Source organism: Eriocheir sinensis, chromosome 32 (assembly GCF_024679095.1).
Source record: "Eriocheir sinensis breed Jianghai 21 chromosome 32, ASM2467909v1, whole genome shotgun sequence".
In the NCBI taxonomy this organism is placed as follows: Eukaryota; Metazoa; Arthropoda; class Malacostraca; order Decapoda; family Varunidae; genus Eriocheir; species Eriocheir sinensis.
In genome coordinates this window covers 11,767,619-11,789,299 of record NC_066540.1, presented here as the reverse complement: position 1 = coordinate 11,789,299, position 21,681 = coordinate 11,767,619, and the positions used below count along the sequence as shown (strand labels likewise).

The window sequence follows — 21,681 nt, the reverse complement described above, 5'->3', positions numbered from 1 at the left end:
CCATCAAAAACCTCTCTCTCTCTCTCTCCCCCTTTTTCTTCCTTCCTCTCTTCCTCATCCATGCACTTCTCCATCCCACTCCCTTCTTCTCTCCCTTCCTCTGTTTTCTTTCTCCTTCTCTCGTCCTTTTCTGTTTCCTCTTTTTTCCTATCTTTCTTTCTTCTTTCTTTCCGTCTCTCTTTCCTTCCTTGCCTTATTTCTTTTTTTTTTCATCCATTCCTCACTCCCTTCCTTCCTCCATTCCTCTGCTTTTCTTTCTCCTTCTCTCGTTTTCGTTAGTTTTCTCTCTATTCTTCTCTCTTTCCTTCTCTCCCTCTCCTTTATTTTCCTCTTCTCTTACTCCTCTTTTTGCACTTTCTCTATTCCCCTTTCGTCTCCTTCCCTTCCTTTTCCGTCCCCATCACATACTCTTGCCAACCCTCATTTGTGTCCTTATCCTGTCCCCTTCTGTTCTCCTTCCTTTCTTCGCTTTTTCTCCCTCTCCCTCCCTCCCTTCCTCTCCCTCCCTCTCCCTCCTTCCTTCCTTTCTTCTCCCTTCCCCTCCGCGTCATCATCACGGATCGGCGACGTCACATTCAATTACTGGGAAAGATAGTCTGCATTACGCGCCGAATATATGTGTTTATAATCAATATAAATACATGCATTAAACGGCCGTATAGCACGCCCGACCCCGCCATTTTCGTCGCTTCTTAAACACCGCCGCGGTAAAAACACACCAAGCATTAGGGAGCCACTCTGCCCCTTCCGGCGCTTCCATCACACACACCACCGCCACCGCCGCCGCCGCTTCCCTCACCTCACCTGCGTCCCTCCCTCCTTCCCTCACCTGCCTCCCTCCCTCCCTCCTTTACGGCTGGCCACGTCCGCTCATATTAATCAGTCACCTGGACCCACCACCACCACGTAACCTGGCTCTCTCTCTTTTCCCTTTTTTTCTTTCTTTTTTCTCTCTCTTTCACGTTATCCTTGTTTTTCTTTCTTTCATTCTTTTACTTCTTCGCTCCTTCCTGCTTACATCCTTTCTCTTTTCATCTGTTTTCTTTCCTTTCGTCTTTATCTTCACCTTTTTTCTTGATTTTCTTTTCCTTTTCCTTATTTTCCCTTTCTCTCTTCTCTCGTTGTTCTTGTTTTTTCTTTCATTATTTTTACTTCTTCGCTCCTTCCTGCCTGCATCTTTTTTCTCTCTATCTCTATTTCTTCCTTTTCTCTTCATCTTCACTTCTTTTTCTTGTTTTTCATGTCCATTTTTCTTCTTTTCTCTTTCTCTCTCACGTTCTTGTTATCCTCGTTTTGTCCCTTCATCCTTTTACCTCTTCGCTCCTTCCTGCCTTCCTCCTTTCTCTTTTCCTCTCTCTCTCCCTCCTTTTCGTCTTCATCTTCACTTTTTTCTTGTGTTTACTTTCCTATTCTTCTTTTTTTTTCTTTTTTCGTAATCCTTTTTCTATCCCTTCATCTTTCCTCCTCTTCTATCCCTTCTTTTTTTTCTTATCTTCTCTCTATTTCCTCCTTTCGTCTTCGTCTTCTTCACTTTTTTTCTTCCTTTTCCTTTACTTTTTCTTTGTTCTCTCTCTCTCTCTCTCTCTCTCGTGTTAATATAAATCTCCATTCTCCGTTTATCAGGGTTACCTCATCTGTTTTGCCTCGAAGCCTCCACGCATGCGCTCCTAGACTCTCTTTTTGTTTCTGCTTCTTTTTCATCCCTGTTTTTTCCTCCATGCTCCGGTTTCCTCTCTCTCTTAGTCCTCCATGCTCTTCTTCTCTTATCCTGCTCCTGATTCTCGCCTCATCCGTGCCGTCAGTCTACATATGTATCCGCTGTTCTTTAAGTTCTTGTTCTCTCCGTCTTCTTCGTTAGTTTTCTTTATTGAGTCCCTCGTTGTCTCGCCTCGTTGTTCTTGGTGCATTTTTGCTGATGAAGTATTTTATTTTTTATTTTTATTACAGCAGAGGCGACAGTGCAAGGGCGTAAAAAAAGAAAACAATAATGAAAAAAAAAAGCCCGCTACTTACTGCTCCTACGCAAAAATGATATCACTGTCCTTGTTTTGAGTTTCTGTTGTCTCATTTTTTAATATTTTTGAGGTTTATGGAGTCGAAAACAAAATGATGAGTAGAAATTGACAAAGATATAGATAGATAGGTAGTTATAGAATCATAGGTACAAAATATAAGTAAATAAATAAAATAGATAGATAGATAAATAGTTAGACAGAGACAGGGAAGATATCTTGAATAGGGCTTGATATAGACGAGATAATATGCTTCATGAAAGGAACTTGAAGACAAAGGAGCCTCCGAGATAATGAAGGATCAGCGACATTCTCCATGGGGGTTTCACGTCTAAAGAAAACGGTTTGACGTCACCTCCCGAAATTGACCTCTCTTTCGGCCACCTCTTCTGATTCTTTTTTTCGGAGCAGCGAGTAGCGGGCTTTTTTTTTTTATTTATTATTGTTTCCTTTTTTTTGTGTGCCTTTGAGCTGTCTCCTTTGTTGTAAAAAAAAAAAAAAAAAAAAGTAGAACCACTCCACGTTAGCTCTATGTATTTTCCCGCCGCTATAAGCCAACTTGAAATCAGTCATCCTCCCATCATTCTTTCGTATTTCCCTTATTACCAGAAAACATCGGAAAATATTCATCCGTGATTCTTCTGTATTTCCGTATTATAAAGTTTTTGAAGATGGCACTAGACAAACACAGATGACAGCAATAAGGTTGAGTTCATTTACAACTGTTTCCCTATCGCCAGAACCAATCCATCTCTCACTAGCGCAACACAAGAGCAGGAGGCAGAAATAAAGGACTCTATTCATATCAATATCCATCTTTTCCTCGGCACAACACAGCACAAGAAAGAGAGGCCGCGACGGGAGGGGAGTTCACTCATAACTTTTTCTTTGAACGAGTTTTATTTAGCCTTAGGCCGCCTCTTGGCTTATAAACAACACCTGCCCGCCGTCCAGCCAGCCAGCCAGCCACCCGCTCACCTGGTTGGCTGGCTCACTCAAGCATCTGGCGCTCTAAAGCCGTGAATCGCGTGTTTGGCCGCGATTCCTGGCCCGGCGACCCTTAATAACATTTCATAAGTCGCCTCTTAACCACACCTCTGCATGACGCTTGATGTGCGCCCGGGAAAAGAAGCAAATGAGAGGGGATTTAGTTACGGAAGGAGGGAGGGCGACGGGGAGGAGGAGGTGGTAGCGGTGGGAGTCAGGGCGTGTGTGATGATAAGGGGGAGAGAGGGAGGGAGGGAGGGGGAGAGGGAGAGAGGGAGGGGGGGACTCACTGGGAGGCTACACTTAATGACAGCGACATTGGTTAAAAAAGCACTTGATGGCTGTTATTAATGGACAAAAAGATCGAGGGACGGAGAGCTGGGAGAGGAGGAAGAGGAGGAGGAGGAGGAGGAGGAGGAGGAGGGGGAGGAGGCACAGGGGGGTCGTGGTGGAGGAAGGGTTAGTAATCTGCGGGATAATTATCTTGTATAATGATTAGAAAATTTATGCAGCCCTCAGGTAGGTAATTTATCTCATTAGTTCTTTTTCATAGGCAGTCACGTTACTAATTGCTCCGTGATTCTTGCCTCCACCCTGTGTTTAGTTAGCGTCGCCCTCCCTCGTTCCCGCCTCGCTCCCTCGTCTTGCCACAATTTCCCCCAGGCGGTCTTGCACCTCGACAGCTCCGGGTTTCTTGTCCCGTCGTCGCCGTCTCTCCTGTGCTCCCTCCCGCCCTCCTTCCTTTGCTCCGCCTCGCCCTCCGTGACGCCGCGACCCCCTTGTTCTCTTCCACGCCCTTGAGGAACTACGCGGCTCCTACACTCCATCCACATCATCATCATCATCATCATTATCCCGATAGCAGCAGGGATCATGTTTCTTAATGGTTCATCCAAGCGAGAAAAATGAGAAAAAATCACCCCTCACACAAACCATTTCGTAATTTATATCAAAGCATTTGTGATCAGATTATGTATGATCCATTTTGGGGGGTTTATTTCATGGTACAAATTTGGCCCGTCGCTGCTACACGGTAAAGCCACAAATTTGGCCCGTCGCTGCTACACGGTAAAGCCACAAATTTGGCCCGTCGCTGCTACACGGTAAAGCCACAAATTTGTCCCGTCGCTGCTACACGGTAAAGCCACAAATTTGGCCCGTCGCTGCTACACGGTAAAGCCACAAATTTGTCCCGTCGCTGCTACCGGGTTATCATTGTCACCCGTTACTAGTCCACCGCAGGATAAAGGCATTACCTCATCGTTCTTTATGTATTTTTGTCTCTTAGTGCACTCAATTCTGCTCTGGCAAAAGATCTAGGGTCGTATTATAAAATATTTCGTCGCCTAAGAACAGATATTTGACGTGGCTTTCGTAGGAGTTGTGGGCATTTCCAGGAGTAGTTTTATGACCCTGGTGGTAGTCTGACCCTTTTTCTGTACCATGAACCTAAAGAGACACTCATTAGAACCCAACTGACTCCCTCTTTGACCTTTAGAAATAATTGATGTGAGAAGCGAAAGTGTCCCTAATGTCATCTCTCCTGCTTCTGTCTACATCCTCCTCAATTCACCGTTGCCAGATTATCGTACCCAGCATTACCAGATTGCTGTACTAAGCCTCTATGTTTTCCGATTTCCGACCCAAAAACTGTCTCCTTCACTCCAATAACTACATTTATTTATAGTTACCGTTGAAAGGTTGAATTATTAGTGTCTTTTTTGCTATAGTTAAGTGTCTAAAAACGGTAAATACAATGGCGGATACGATAATCTGGCAACCATTCTATAGTAAGGTGACCAGAACATAAGAACATAAGAACATAAGAACCCTGCTCCTCATCCTCCTCATTATCATGGAACCATTATCAGTTCACTGCAGGATAAAAGCATTACCCCCTCGTTCTTTACTTTCCTTTGTCTATTATTGCACTCAATCCCACTCTGGCAAAGGATCTAATGTCATCTCTCCTTCTGGTTTTCTGTCTGTGCTGGTTTCCAAATACCATTCCTCTCTCTCCCTTCTTTTCGTCTTCATCTTAACTTTTTTCTTGTGTTTACTTTCCTATTCTTCTCTTTTTCTTTCTTTTTCGCCATCCTTGTTCTATTCCTTCATCTTTATCCTTCATCTTGTCCACTTGTCCACGTCTTACTTTTAATCATTATTATATTTTTTTTTGTAAATTTCCTCACCCTTGGTCCTCGTTTCCCACCGCCCCTCGCACGCCAGGAGCCAAGGCCGACACTCTGCTTGGGTGTTTATCAATCATGTTTCTTGCCCGCGCCTGACCTGACGCACGTGGTCATTAGGGCGCGTCACCTGCGGGGCCGCCTTGGTCTTGCCTGGGTAGGAGGAACCTCGCTGGCCACTACATTGCTCTTCTCGGCACAAAGGCACCATAGAGACTGCCGTGGAGGGCGGTCATTGACGAGGTTATTAGGTTTACTCTGATGTTAGGTTGCGATAATATATTGCACTTCGGTATTTTTGAACGAGCTAATTAGGGAAAAAATTCTGACGTTGTACGCGAAAGATTGTTATACTCGAAGGTATTTAGTAGGTAACAGATAATGTAAAAAAGCAAAATATATTGTTTCAAGTAAAAATGGTTTGATTGGAAAAGAATTAATCAATCAATTGTTAAAAAAAAGATAAAATGATAATATGGAAGATTATAGAAAAAATAATGGCAACTAATTAATGCTATAAAAATTGTAGGCTTAAAGGACTCGATAAATGCAATCTTTTAAATAAAGTGTTTACTGAAGAAAAGACTTGATATGAGTACTTGACTTAAAAAAAATATGATAAAATGATAATATGGAAGTTTTAAAAAAAAACACAATTAATAAATGTTATAAAAATTGTGTAAAAATAATATGATAAAATGATAATAAGGAAGATTATACAAAAAGACAATTAATTAATGCTATAAAAAAATACAGGTGTAAAGGACTCGATATATGCAATCTTTTAAATGAAGTGTTTACTGAAGAAAAGACTTGATATGAGTACTTGACTGTTAAAAAAAATATGATAAAGTGATAAAATGGAAGATTGTAAAAAAAAAACCCTAATAATAATGCTATAAAAATACAGGCTTAAAGGACTCGATATATGCAATCTTTTAAATAAAGTGTTTACTGAAGAAAAGACTTAAAATGAGTACCTGACTACATCTACCGTGGGCTGTGATCAACGAGGCTATCACAGGCGATACAGTGCTATGCCACACTATACAGAGACTGGGGCCGCACGTAGCCGGGTGTGCTTACCTAAAATACTCTAACAATAAGTATTCTCTTTTTATTAAGTTTTTGCGTAAATTAAGTTGTCTCGAGGTAGTCCCATAAAATAATGTACTTGCTAACGAACATATGTTGTGTTTCCTCTTTCCTTGGACACACTTTCACGAAGGGAGCATCAAAACACACCTGGTCTTTGATATCTCTAATGGTAACTCCTTAAAAAATTCTTTCTTTATGGAGAAACATGTTGTGGGAAGCTTTTTTTCTTATATATGTTTTGTGCGGTTCTTGCTTTGTCTCCTTATACGGGAAATAAAAATTGAACCAGTGTCTTCTAACTCCTGCGAGACTTCCACGCCCGTCGCAGTCACGTCAGAGTTCAAAAGCTAAAAACAACCATTTCCTGTGTTTTCAACAACAGATATTTAACTTTCCTCAACGTGGATATTTGGAGCCTTAAAGCATACATCACTCACGATAATGTTTGCTTTTATAACATATGAACTTCATCACTTTTAAGCAGGATTCTTTAACGCAAAGGGCTCGGTGTCTCCTCCGCGTGAAGCTCTCCTATTTTGAACTGGGAGGCTCCACACACACACATACACACACGGCTGGGTTGGGTGGAGACGAGGGTCACTGGTCTCGTTACCCTCCTCGTGCCTCCCTCTATGTGCCTATATGGACCAGCTTTCCAAGACATGAGTAAGTAGCTCCTGCCTCCGTATACCTCTATTCACTCAGACTTTCTATGTACACCTCACAGCAAGATTGCCTTATAGAGAGAATGGACAAAAGACTTTCACAACATTTCGGCCGGCAGAGAGGAAAGAATGATAAAACAAAATACATCAATGAAGAAATAAAGGAGTAAAAAACGGAGAGGAGATTTGAAGATAGGAGGAGAAAATATCATGTATAAGAAAGATAAGCGAAAAGAAAAGTAAAAGAAAAACAGGAATAGGCAAGAAAGGTGAAGAAAGTGAAGGAAGACAGAGCAACAGAGACCAATTAAGAGTCAGCCATGCAGCCAGTCAGTAAACCAGTCAGTCAGTCACACATTCCAGTCAGCTAGTTACTCACTCACACACTCACATAATCAAGTCAGCCAGTCACTCCGGGTAAGATAACAGAATAAAAGGAAAGGAGACAAGGAAATAAAAAAGAAAAGCGAGAAAGACCGATAGTGTCAGTCAATCAGTCAGCCAGTCAGACAATCAAGGGAAGGGTTGAGAGAAGAGAAAGGGAAGAAAGAAGGGAGGCTTAGAGGAAACGGAAGGAGAAAGAAAAAAAAGAGAAACGGGAGGAAGGGAGAAAAGAAAGTGGTATTAAGGGAATAGGGGAAAGAGGAAACAGAAAATAGAAGGAAGAGAAAGAGAGGAAGGAAAGGAAAGATTGGGAGACAGTGGGTAAGGTTGAGGAGGGAGAAAAATAGAAGGGAAAGATGGCTAGATGGGAAAACGGGAACAAGGAATGGAGGTAAGGGAATGGGGGAAGGGAACAGAAGGGAAAGAGGCGGTAATGGAAAGGAGGGGAATGGAAGAGAAGGGAAAGGAGGAGGAAGGGAAAGGTGAGAGAAAGGTGTTAAGGGAAGAGAGGAAAAAGGGATCACAGAATGGAGGGGAGGGACTGGAATGGAATGGAAGGAAAGGGAAAGGGGCAATAATGGAAAAGAGGGGAAGGGAAGAAGTGAAGGGCAGGGAAAGGGGCGGCAATGGAAAGGAGAGGAAGGGAAGGTAAGGAAACAGAAAAGAGGGAAAGGGAAGGGAAGGGAAGGAAACGGAAAGGATGGGGGAAGTGAAGAGAAAGGAGTTAAGGGAAAAGGGGAAAAAGGGAACAAGGAGGGTGGGAGAATGGAGGGAAGGGAAGGGAAGGGAAAGGCAGGGCAATAGAGAACAAGAGCATAAGCAAGGGAAGGGAGGAGACGGGAAGGAAGAGAACGTCAGGGAGACACAAGGTTGGGGCGGGGCTGCATGCGTGTGGCAGAGGCGGCGGCGGCGGCGGAGGTAGCGACGCCGGGGCCTCGTCCGTCATGCCAATAAGGCGCTGCGCTGAAAGGAACGGCGCCGTAAACTTCTCCCGGCGACGCCTCCGACGGGTTTAATTGCGGCCGAATTCTATTGTCGCTGTAATCACGCTGCGGGAAATTAGGCGCCGGGGGAGCAGCGTTTTGGGGGAAGCCATGCGCGCCGAGGGGACAAAAAGGGGAGCAGGGGAAGGGTGGGGAGAGAAATGGGGACAGGGAACGAAGGGGAAGGAAAGGAAAGGCAGGGGTGAGAACGGGGGGGAGGGAAGATAGGGAAAGGGAGGAAGGGAAGAGGAAGGGAGGGAAGGGAAGGGCAGGGGTGAGAATGGGGGGAAGGGAGGATAGGGGAGGGGAGGAAGGGAAGAGGAAGGGATTGAAGGAAATGGGAGGGAGGGGAAGGCAAGGAAAGGGAAGGTAAGATATTATAGTGATGGAGGGCAGGGAGGCTTAGAGGACATAGGAAAAAGGAGAGCGTTTTATAAAAGGAGAAAAAAAAGTAAAGGGGAAATGGTGAGGGTTGTTTAAGGGAAAAGTGGGAAAAAGGGAGAAGGGTAAGGGTGGAGAGAGGAAAGGGAGGAAAAGAGAAGGAAGGGAAGGTATTTGAGTGATGGAAGGAAGGGAGACTTAGAGGATACAGGAGAAGGAAGCGCGTGTTCTAAAAGGAATTAAAGGGAGAGAGGTAAGATGGTTATAAGGAAAAGAGGAAAAAGGGGGACATAGAGTGGAGGGGAAAGGAGGTTAGGGGAAGGGAGGAAAGGAGAGGGAAGGGAAGGGTAGATAAGAGAAGAGAAGAGAAGAGAAGAAAAGGGAAGGGTAGAGAAGAGAAGAGAAGAGAAGAGAAGAGAAGAGAAGAGAAGAGAAGAGAAGAGAAGGGGAGAGGAGAGAAGAAAAGACAGACATTTAGTGGAGTGAAGGGAAAAGAGAAAAAGGGATACTGTTTGAGGAAAGTTGCAGTTAGAGGAAAGAAGGAAAATAGAAGAAGGGTTTAAATGGAGGAAAAAAAAAAGGAAGAGAGGAATGAAATCATGAAAGAAAAAGGAAGGGAACGAGAAAGGAGGAAAAGGAACGTCAGGGAGGAAAAAAAGGTAGAGCAAGAAAGGGTGAAGTGAAATAAGGAAGAAAATAATGAAAGAAAAAATAGCGAGGAAAGGAGAATTGGAAGGAACGAGAGAAAAAGAGAAGTAGAAGGAAAAGACGCTATGGAAGAAGAGAAAAAAAAGAAGGAAGAAGAAAGAAATGAGGTAAGGAGACAGAGAGAAGGAGAGGAGGGAGAAAATAAGTGAGGAGAGGTGACAGCGAGAGGAGGAGGAGACGGAGGAAAAAGAAGTGAGGGAAAAAGGCAGGAGGAGGGAGAAAAAGGGAGACAGAAGGAGGAAGAAGTGAACGAAGGAGAAGAGAAGCGAGATAAAGAAGTAGAGAGAGACGGAGATAAGTGAAAGAGTGAGAGAGAGAGAAAGGAGAGAAGACAGAGAGGAAGAAACAGACGGAAGAAGAGAGGGAAGGAGGTTGGAAGGAGTGAGAGAGAGGGAGAGAGAAAGAAAGGAGAGAAAACAGAGAGGAAGAAATGGAGGGAAGAAGAGAGGAAAAAGTGCGAGAAAGGAGGAAAGAATGAAGAGCAGATAGAAAGGAAGTAACGGAGGGAAGAAGAGAGGGAAGAAGGGAGGAAAGAGGGAGAGAGAGGAAGGGAAGAGAAGAGGGAAATCTTCGTGAGTAAGCGGCGTTTGTCTGTGCACGAAGACCACCTGTCCCTTCCTCAGGTACACCGAGGAGGAGGAGGAGGAGGAGGAAGAGGGAAAGGAGGAGGAGGAGAGAAGAAGAAGGTCACTTTTCGATGCAACATGTGAGAATATAATACAACCCATAGACTTGTACAACCCATCCTTATTTTTTCATCCATTTCATGCAGCATCCATTCATCCAGCTATCAATTAAATCATCCCTCTCTCCATCCATACAGTCATCCATCCATCACCCAGAATCAAAAGTCTCCTCCCTGCTAGTCATTCAGGTATAGCCATTCACCCATCCATTCATTCATCCACTTACTTGTCATCCATCCAGTCCATCCATCAGTTCATTCCTCATATACCCTCGTTCTTCAACCGCCCATGTAGGCAACTTTTTAGGCAACCAATATCAAGCTCAACCATCAATCACCTAAATCCATCTCGTCAGCCATCCATCTGTTCAGCCGTCCATCAAATCAGCCATCCATCTTGTTAGCAATCCATCATCTTCTATCTCCTTGTGGTCACGCCGATGCACCACTCTCGTCCTTATGCAGCCAGCCAGTCAGCCAACCATCCACCCAGTCGATCCTACCCTTAGCTATCTAGCCCTTTAGCCATCCATCCGTCCCTCCATCCATCATCATCCCTCCCCCTGTCGTCATCCCGCATCGCCACTCTCGCCCTCCTTATTCACTGGGTGTCCGCACGGCCCTAATATTCCCTTCTAATCACCACCTTCTTCGCCGCCCTCGTCCCCTCCCATCCCGGTCCTTCCAGCCCTCAACCCTCCCGCCACCCACCACCGCATGAGCTCGAGGCCGGGAAGGGAGGGAGGGAGAAACCTGTACCCATGGACCTGTACCCAACCCCACCACCCCTTCCACGCACCACCACTGCTCCCATCACCCCCTCCACCAGCACCTCCACCACCGCCGCTGACATGAGTGATCGGCAGCGGTGGTAAAGTGTAATCTTGACACCCCCGACCCGAGGTAATTACAGGTTAAGTCAGTTTAGCGACACACCTCGGGCATATATATGGGAGGGAGGAGGAAGGGTGGGAGAGCGTGGTGGAGGGAGGGAGGGAGAGAGGGAGGAAGGGCAGGGGTTACGTGGAAGGAAGAGGAACTCCGGTAGTTTTGGAGGAAGAGAGAGGGAGGGAGGGAGGGAGGGAGGGAGAGAGAATTGGAGGTAAGTAAATTTGCTTTGAGAGAAGAGTATCGGAAAGGGGGAGAGAAAGAGAGAGAGAAAGAGAATGCGCTCGTTTTTGTTATTTTATTTTACGTTATTGCTCTTCTTTTTATCATCTTGTATTTCTTCTTCTCCTCAGTGTGACCATAAAGATGATGGTGATAGCAAGGGTGGTGGTGATGGTGATGGTGCTGGCGGTGATGATGGTGGTCATTGATGGCGGTGGCGGCGGTTTTGATGGTGGTGATTGTGGTGGTGATAGTGGTGGTGATAGAACGTCTGTGAACGCCTGTGATACATTACCCATTCTCTCTCTCTCTCTCTCTCACACACACACAAATAAAGGGAAGGAGTATGGCGATGAAAATGAGGAAATGTGAAAGGAATAAGAGTGGGTCAGTATGGGTAGAAAATGAGTGGGGTTGGGATAGAGGATGAAGAGAAGAGGAGGGAAAGGGGAAAGGCATCACAGAAGGAAAGAAACTATAGTAAATGTGAGAGGGGGATGAAAAGGTATGAAGAAAAACACTCAGGTGGCGACGTGCCCGGAGATGCTCGAGTCTGTGTACCTGGTGATGTCCTGCTGTTACTGCCTCTCCTCCTCCTCCTGCTGCTGTTTTGACTTTCTTATTCAGTGGTAAGGGACACAGACGAAAGGAGACGGCCCTAAGGAGACAAATGTAAGTATAGACAGACTAAAGGAGACAGAGCAAGGAAGACGAACTGAAGGAGAGAGACCAAAGGAGAGAGACGAAAGGAGACACACTATAAGAGACGGCACAAAGGAGACAGACCAAAGGAGACTCACTAAAGAAGACTGACTAGAGAAGATAAATTAAAGCCTCAAAGAAAAGTTAAAGTAAGGCCCCCCACACCGAAATTGACCTCCCTTTTGGCCACTCCTTACTTCTGTCTGTTGTGGGAGCGGTGAGTAGCGGGCTTTTTTTTCTACTATTTTTGTTGCCCTTGAGCCGTCTCCTTTGTTGTAAAAAAAAATAAAAAAAAACACGCCCCTCCCACTAATCAAAATGGAAAAAGCTGCCATAAATATTGACCTCACATGATTTCAAAAGCGGCTTTCAACTTATCTCACCCCGTCTTCATCTCCTTACACAAACAGGATAGTGCACATGGTTACATACAACGACAGGTTAGATGAAGTACTCAAGTCTTCATTCTACTGTTTTAAAGTAATAATTCCATCAGTAAATACTATTGTGGGTATAATTAAAAAAAAGAAGCAACAACAACACATAATGGAAGTAATAGCAAACGATTTTACATCAAACAATAACAACATTTATGGAAGTAATAGCAAACGATTTTACATTAGTTTATATACAATGGCATTTACTAGTCGCGGAGGAGGTGTACTCAAGCCTTTCAAACGTACATTCCAAAGACTATAGGTTACGGAACTCCATCATGAACTATATTACTGAAAAATATATAAGAGCATTCCCCAGTGGCGACTTAGCTTTGGTTCTCTGTTTCGTTCAAGGCAAGGTGCTGAAAAACATACGGATATTATGTATTATTTTCGTTTGTTAATAAATAAATAAAAATAAAAAAACGGCGCCTTCTCAGGGAAATTGACTGCACCTTCAAACACAACATATGAACTAATAAAAGACACAGTTGAATTATCTCTTACTGCGAATGCTACCTTGGGTCCGGGAAAAGTTGTTACTGTGACATTATTGGATTTTTCTCCCTAGCTGTGTCAGTATTACGTGCCGCAGGGGCCTCTTATTATACCTAAGCGTCACTATCATTACGCTTTACAGATGATTGTATGGTCTAGGGTTATCAACGTTTTGGATCACTACAAATAATTGGAGTTCCCTCGTCATGATATTATGTTATAGTTGTCTCTTTAATTTTTCTTTATGGACGGTTGACATTGCATACACACACACACACACACACACACACACACACACACACACACACACACCTTATTTTATGATGATGATGGTGGTTGTGGTTGCTATTGTTCTGGAGGTAGTGACATGGTGTTGGTAATGGTGGTGGCAATGGTATGAATGGGGGGTCGTAAGGGTTATAATAGAAATACTGGTGATTGTTGTGGTGGTAATGGAGGTAACATTTGTGGTGGTGGTATTGATAAGAGTAATGGTGGGTGTGGTGGTGGTAATGGTGGTGAATGTGATAGTAGTGGTGGTGGTGGTGGTGGTGGTTGTAGCGGTGTGGAGGGTGGGGAGGTCAGTGGTGTAAGGCGGTGACCCAAGTTTTACGGCCCCGGAACCCTCGCTCGCTTCCACTCGGCCAGGTGTCCCCAGCAGGTGAGTGGACCGATTAGGCCGTTCATTAGTGAGAGGGAAGGGCGGCGGCGGCGGCGGCGGCAGGGACGGCGGCAAAGGCGGGCTCAATAGCAAATCCTGCGCCTCGGCGTCCTCCTGCAGCGAGTATTTTCACCTGGGAGGTTTGCTTTATTGGCGCGCCCGTTCACGTGATGATGGGGCAGGTGTGAATTAGTGGATCCAGTCCTTGCTTTGTGCCATATTCTTAATTATCCTTTTTTTTCTTTTTATTTCTCTAATATGTTTTTTTTTGTTTCCTTTCTTCATTCCTTCTCTTCCTCCTCCTCGCTCATTTTATTTTTGTTCGTTTTTCTTTTTCATTCTTTCTTTCTCTTCCTACTTTCTTTCTTCCCTCCTTCCTTCCTTCCCTTCTCTCTTTCTTTCTTTTATCTCTTTCTTTCTTTCTTTCTTCCTTCCTGTCTCTTTCAATTACACCCTTTTTTACACTCTCAGTGCAAGACGGCCCCTCCCTCCCTGCCTCGACAGATCGGTAGATAAGGCTCTGCCTTGTCAGGCTCCGGCCTGGCAGGCTGAAGTTTGATACCCGTTCAAGCCGATTTTTTTCTGTTGACAAGGAGCGGTTGCTGTCCCCCCTTGAGCAAGGGGAGATCGGGTCTGTGGTGTGTGAAGGTCCCAGCAGTACCCAGAGATCGACTACAATAAGCTTGCTTTAATTGAGAAGGTATATGACGTCAATAACGAGTCCAGCCCGTGATCAGGCCGTGGTGAATTACACACACACCATCCAGCGCCCCTTACATCCATCACTAGCGCCAACAAGGCCCAGGACTGTCCCGCAAGACGCCACGTCATAAACACTGTGGCAGAGGACTCCATGCATCGCTTTCTCTCGCTTTTAACCAAGTCGACGGCGGACACAAGACATTACCGGGTCTCTGCGGATCACCACACACACACACACACACACACACACACGTAGGGGTTAGCTCAGCTCCTTCGGTAAACCAAGAAAGCCGCGACAACGGAAACAGTGCGGTGCCGGAAAGAGGCCCTGCGTGCGCCCTGTGGTTGACTTGGGGGCGCCGGGCCATTCTCCGGGCGGGTTATGAGGCCGTGGAGGCGACGTGCGGCCGGGAGGAGGCTCGCCGCGGATGGCACAGTGGTCAAAAAGAGATTATGCCTCGGCCAGGATGTGGGAGGCGAAGGAAAGGCTGCGGGGGTGTTCTCTTGGTTACCCCGCACGCGTCCCTCCCCTTCTTCCCCTTCCTCCTTCCTTCGTCAGCGGAGTCTTGCCCAGCGCGACGGGGAGCGTAAAGAGGACAACCGCCGCCCCCACAACAACAATCCCGCGAGACAATGAAGGTGGGAATAACGTGTCCGGCTCGTAGTGTCCTATTTCTCATCCTCACAACAGCTGCGGTGGTGCTGTGGAGAGTTTCTTTCTGCTGACCGGCCGAGGGACACGAAACACTTCCGTCGGGGCAACAACTACAATCAAAACACGAGAGAATAATATATCCACGTTTGAGTGCTGGTGGATATTGCATGGCGCCTCCGTCCAGCGTTACGCCCAGCTGAACGAGTAGAAAGATAAATGAAGGAAAGAAGGAGAAGGAGAAGAAGAAAAGGGAAGGAGACGAAGAGGAGAAGAAGGAAGAGAGGAGGAAGGAAAGGGAAGAAGAAGAAGAGGTACCTGGTGTGGGTGATTACTTTCTACCTGCTCCCCTATCCGCGCCTCACTCCCTACTCAGTCCATCCCCATCCGTTAACCCCCATCAAAGTATACATGATCTGCCTTCTGCCTATACTCTCCTTCCCTTCACTATGCTCGGTGCTGCGCCTTCTGTTATCTTTCTTCCAGACAGCTGAACATGACGTGTGATGTGCCGCTGCCTATGCTCGCCTGTATACCCAGAGCCGCAATATCTATAAAATTATTCACGGCCTGCTTAGAAGAACCGTTTAAGAAATAATATTGGGATGCATGGGAATTAAGACAGACGGCGAATTACTCCACAACCTGAGATTCCCAGATGACATAATCTTACCAAGTAATTTTGGTGAAAACTTTCAAAGAATAATTGAGAAACTTTTACAGAGAAAGTCTGAAAGTAGGTCTGAAGAGAAGTACGAAGAAAAGAAAAGCAATGTTTCATAATCAACTTTGAGAACAACAAATAATGATCGGGAACGAAGCCCTTGGGAGGAAAACATATATCTATAGAACCAGACCACGCAGAGAACTCAGTAAGAGACTGAATGTGATGGAGTGCTTCATAGGACACATAGCAATGCCATGAATAGCAGCTTACCAATTTCCCTGAAGAGAAATGTTTGCAGTCATCGTATCCTGCCAGCCCTAACATACGGTCCAGCAACTTTGCGCCTCTCACAGAAGATTTGAAAAAAAGCAAAGTGCATAAGGAAGAGTAGAAAGACAACTGTTGGACAGAATTAGGATGCATCACAAATTAAGAAAAAGGCAAAGGTTGAAGATATTTCATTGATGAATTAGGAATAAAGAAAATGACTTCACCAGATCATATCATGCATAGAGCTGATAATAATAGTTCAACACTCGAAGTAACAACAATAACAGCGCAAGAAGCCTCATAGTCAGGGCAGACGGAGGACCAAGTGGATGAATGAAATAAGACCGTTTGCCGGAGCACGATGGAGTAACAGTAACAACCATCAGAGACAACTGGAAAACAATGGGAAAGGACTCTGCATGTGATTAGTAACGGCTGGAGATTATGATGATGATGATGATGATGATGATGATGACCCAGTGGCGCGGTTTACAATAACTCTAATGCAACTTTTTTTTTTACAGCAGAGGAGACAGTGCAAGGGCGTAAAAAAAAAGAAAATATTAAAAAAAAAAGCCCGCTACAATAATATATATGGCGTGTGTGTGTGTGTGTGTGTGTGTGTGTGTGTGTGTGTGTGTAATGTACCTACCATCCGCCTTCCCCCCCACCCCCCCACCCCTCCTTGCACTCCTTTCCACCCTTTAAGACTTGCCTACCAAACGTGCATCCTCCATCAATAAGTATTTTTTCAGCATCAGATACAGATATATAATTTTACTGTAATCTGTATCAATTCAAGTGGTGTTCTCGTTGATGATTATAAGTATTGCTTTTACCAAACTGAATGTAGCGCACGAAGCAGGGAGAATAAGACCACGGGCGATCACATTTCTTCACATAATATAGACGGGTACTTGAAACGGGTTACATTCTCAGCAGTCCTCAGGTAATGATTTAATCTTCCCAGCACTGCAGCCTCGTATATACGTTCCCTTCCTTCTCAGCTCTCCGCACTTGTCCTTCCCTTTGTTTCTCCTTCCCCTCGGTATTATCGTTCTACTCAAGTGGTTCTTATAACGCTCACGGACCCGATACCTCCAAGTTTACTTCAAACTCACCCTAATACCACTGACCCCTCTAATATGAACCTGCCATGTGTTTTCGTTCGTTCCGTTTATCCTACACTGCACGGAATTGTGTGTTTACTTTATATTTACATTTCTGGATACTCCGTTTCGATAGACACACCACGGTGCACGTGTGTCTACCACTCCACCACTACTTCATGAACACCTGGTATAACTGTTCAGCTGAAAGGAAGGCCCTCGCTACTTACCTTAAACGGTAGGAGTCCATACACCTGACAGCCGCTTGATACGTCCGCCGCTCCCTTCAGCGTCTCTGCGCCGCTCCCACACCTGCAATCGGAAAGGTGTCCCGATGTGATTAACTTGTCGGGGGGCATCGTTAGGCGGGACGTGGTGTCCGGCTGTGTGTATGGGGAGACTGGGGATGAGGAGAAAACATGGAAGCATGGATGAGCAGGCTGAAGAATGTCAACGCATTACGAGGCTGACGGCTTTCGTCAGTCACTTGAGTGACCTGCATGCGGAAAAGATTAATGCACTTTTGTACGTATGCGCGGGTACGTTCTGTTCACCCCTGACGCAGCAAAGTGACTCAGTGTGATTAATTCTTAAAGGAGTTGATCATTTTTGCACTAACTGCTGCAGGAAGGTCGTTCCGGTTGTGGATGACTCAGTTCGAGAAACAACTCTTGCCGATGTCTGTACAGCATTGCTTTGCCTGAAGTGCTTGACCACTGTTTCTTGTCCTTGGTTTAGTTGGGAGCGCAAACAGCTTGGGTTGATCAACACTACTGAACTTGCTCGAGCAGGAGGAAGAAGAGGAAAAAGGAGGAAGAAGAACAGGAGGAGAAGGGTAAGAATAAGAAAGGGAAGGAGAAGAAGGGGAAAGAGAAGTAGAGAAAGAAGAACAAGAACAAGAACAAAAAGACGAGCAAGAGGAGCATGAACAAGAAAATAACAAAAAGAAAGAATAAAGAAGAACAACAAGAATTAATGAAAGAAGAGGAGGAGTGAATACAGAAGTCCAGAGGTAAATAAAGAGGAGCACAATAACTGAACGCTTGTTGTTAGTGTGTAGCGAGGCTGCCGCTTTGGTGACCGGGTCAGTTTTTAGGAGAGCTGCTGCATATTTACATTAGATGAAAAAATAAAAGAAAAAATCTCCCGTCCGACCCTCTACGATACACTGTTGACAAGAAGACAAAGAGAAGACTTGACGGCGAGAGGAGAAGCAAAGTAAAAGGAGGAGGCGAAGAAGAAGAAGAAGGAGGAGGAGGAGGAGGAGGAGGAGGAGGAGGAGGAAGCGGAGTACAATGAAAGCTTGGAAACATCTCGTGTGTGTGTGTGTGTGTGTGTGTGTGTGTGTGTGTGTGTGTGTGTGTGTGTGTGTGTGTGTGTGTGTGTGTGTGTGAGTGTGTTCATGGGTGGCCCTCAACCTTTCAGAGTACCTAAGCCCATTCCCACCTTTCTCCTCCTCCTCCTCCTCCTCCTCCTCCTCCTTGACAAGTGAGGTGGGGAGGGACAAAAGGAAGTTCTTGGTGGGTGAGGTGAGCGATACAGTGTCAGGGGGGGCGAGAGGAGAGAGTGGCCTGTGTGTGTGTGTGTTTGTGTGTGTGTGTGTGTGTGTGTGTGTGTGTGTGTGTGTGTGTGTGTGTGTGTGTGTGTGTGTTACTATTTTAAAATTAATATGTCTTTAGTAAGTCTTAATGTTTCTAATATTTGAACGTTAGTCCGTCTCAGTATATGTGGTTCTGTTAAGTTTTATTTTAATTTTAATGCCACAGCTTTATGAGTCTGGTGCGGTGTGTGTGTTTTGCGATTTTGATGTATTTTACAGAGTTCCTTTTTGGGGAGGGGCAGGGTGCCAATAAAACTCAGTGAATAGTCGTGACCAAGCTCGAGGAATGAGCAGCGCGGTTCAGTGATAAAACCTAAACTTACATACGGGAAGGCGTTGAGAGCTACATGCACAGACGTTGACGGCTACTGGAAATGATCCTGCTGAAGAAATATAGTTGGATAAGATACTGATGAGCTGAAAGTAAACTGGTCCATGCTGAAAGTTATACATATAGGAAGGAATAAAAAAAAATGTCCATACGATTTTTTTTACAACAAGGGAGACAGCTCAAGGGCACAAAAAAAGGAAACGATAATGCAAAAAAAGCCCGCTACTCGCTGCTCCTAAAAAGAATCCAAAGAGGTGGCCAAAAGAGAGGTCAATTTCGGGAGGAGAGGTGTCCAGATATCCTCCTCTTGAAAGAGTTCAAGTCAAGTCAAGAGTTGGTAGGTATTTAATAGAAAAATGTGAAATCGCAGAAATTGTGTGCAGGATCGGATACAAACTAAAGAAATAGGTGGAAGCATGGTTTAATTTTCGGAATGCTTGGTGGAATATTCGCATGAGAGGCAACACATTAGCGACCACAATAAAAAAAAAAAAATGCAAAACGTCAAGTCCATGGAAGAGAAAAACATCGGAAGCTGCTGAGGTGAGAAGAAGGAAGTTTTAATTTTTCGAAAGAATCTGTCAAACTATCACGGTGTTTTGAAAATAATCGACCTGATGGTTTTATGAACATTCAGATCTAAAGGAAAAAAAGCATATATAAAGCAGCGTTACACACCAGTGTTTGGTAATTCCTTAAACGCAGCTTTCTTTGGGGGGAGGGGGGAGGGGAGGAGGGACAAAATTTAGCGGAAACATTTTACAAAGTTCTTGGTCTGCGTCCTCTTTGTGAAAATATAATAAGTTAAGTTTCTTTGGCCTACGAGCATCTACAACTTATTCAGGCACTTTCCTGAGACTTGGCGCCGCTAAATTGTCTGCGTCACAGTCTTTCCCGGCTTTGAGGGCATGTTGGCAGCCATTCTTTTGATATTTTATTTTACTTGAGGGTTGATGAACTGAGAAGCGGCTCACTGTTTCGCTGTGAAGTTGTTAATAATTTTTCAGTTAGGGGCTGATGGACAGAAAAGGTTTCTTGAGTCGCTGTCAAGTCGTCAAAAACAGACCAAGGAGGGCGGTATGAAAGACATATTTTGAATTGTTGAAATATACATATACCCAATTTACCGTGGATGTCACAGAAAATTGTATAAAACACTTATTTCTATTGTGGTTTTCATTTTCCAATGGGGTCGTTAAATTTCCAATGCCGTAGATAACAATTCTAAAATCATGAAGTTATAAGACGCGATGTGGAAGTGTCCTGGTGAAGTGCAATGCTTTTCCTGCATCATCCAAGAATATTTTAACCGTGCCCAAAAAAGTGGATAAGGCGGCGGGCAAATATTACAATGGAAGAAAGTTGTCCATTGCGACTTTCCTCAAGAGCCTGAGCGGTGATGTGCTGAGCTCGGCGACTGTGAGCCAGGCATGCCTACTGAGAGGGTTGGGGTGATGCAAGTATTGATTTATGAAGAATTTAGTGTGTGTGCATCCATGTCTAGTGTGTGTATGTATGAGTGTGAGTAAAGGAACAAAGCACATCAACAGAGCGAGTGAGGCTGCAGGAAAGTCTTGTACACAGACAGATGCATGCCATGGGTGCGCCGCCAGACTCGGAGAAAGTAAAGCGATTTTTCACGGACTCGTTATCCATCAAGGAGGAGTGAGGCGTTGCTACACTCACCTCCGTACGGATTGCAAGGTTTAGTTACTTATGTTCTGTAGCCGAGCAGCCCTTTAATTTCGTCTAGGTGTTATTGATTGATTAAAAGAAAGGGGAAGGTATACACTCCTGTGTTCATAAAAAATAATAATAATGACGCCTAACGAAAGAAGGAAATTTAAATGAATCAACAAAGGTGTATTAATATCACACACACACACACACACACACACACACACACACACACACACACACACACACACACCTGAGAACATTTACACTAGCTCACACGCACAATATAATATTACATTCGTGTTAAAATAAATATTCGAGAAACATTATAACATGTTGAAATATAAGTAAGAGAAGACGGAAAAAAATGAGAGGGAATAAAAAGAAAACTCCATCATGACACAACGAGAAAATGCATCGAACATTCACAGCGATGTAGACACGAATATAAATCAAGACGACTTTTCCTCAGGTGCGATTACATTAAATTAAACAAACAAAGCACCGCCAGGGGAAAAAAAAAGACATACATTAACCTCTCCCAACACACACGGCGCGGCGCATCATCAGGTGAAATAGGAACAAGAAAATTAATGGTACACGAGAAATATCATCCCGTGTCAGAGTTTTTGTTGCGCGGGACACAACTTGCGGCGGGATGAACAAGTCTGCCGCTCAGCCCTGCCTCGCGTCTGTCTGTCCGTGTGTCTGTCGGGAGCAGCAACGCGGGACACGGCGGAGGCGACGAGGAGCGTGGCGAGGAAACACACGACGTAATGAACGCCCCGCCGAAGACCTCAGGGAAACGTGAAGGCGAGGTTTCACTGCTTCAAAAGTGATAATTCTGGAGGTTAAAGATTCCGTACTGGAGGAAGGAGACCGAGGAGGAGGAGGAGGAGGAGGAGGAGGAGGATGTGGCGGTGAAGGAAGGGAGGGGGCTGGGGGGGGGGGGCGAGGGGCCTGGATCAGGTGTGTGGACGAGCCTCGCCGCCGACGACTTGTGAGGCTTTTCACTTGGGGCGTGAGTTGCCTCTTCGGCGGGGCGGCTGCTGATTCCTGCGGGCGTGTTGAGGGCGGCTCGGCCCCCCGACGGGCGGCCCGCGACCTCGGCGATGGTATGACTTGTATTTTGTTGTAAGGTATGTGATTATTAATAATGAGATGGTGAATAAA

At 45.1% G+C, this 21,681-nt stretch overlaps 1 long non-coding RNA gene across 1 annotated transcript in view; it reads right to left on the bottom strand.

The window, feature by feature from the left end:
* The window catches only part of LOC127006142 (uncharacterized), a 101,405-nt gene extending 84,192 nt beyond the window's left edge, over window positions 1–17,213 (bottom strand). Inside the window, exon 1 of the long non-coding RNA XR_007759099.1 lies at window positions 17,131–17,213. This is a non-coding gene — a long non-coding RNA (uncharacterized LOC127006142). The remainder of the gene's footprint in view (window positions 1–17,130) is intronic.
* Between the last annotated feature and the right edge of the window lie 4,468 nt (window positions 17,214–21,681).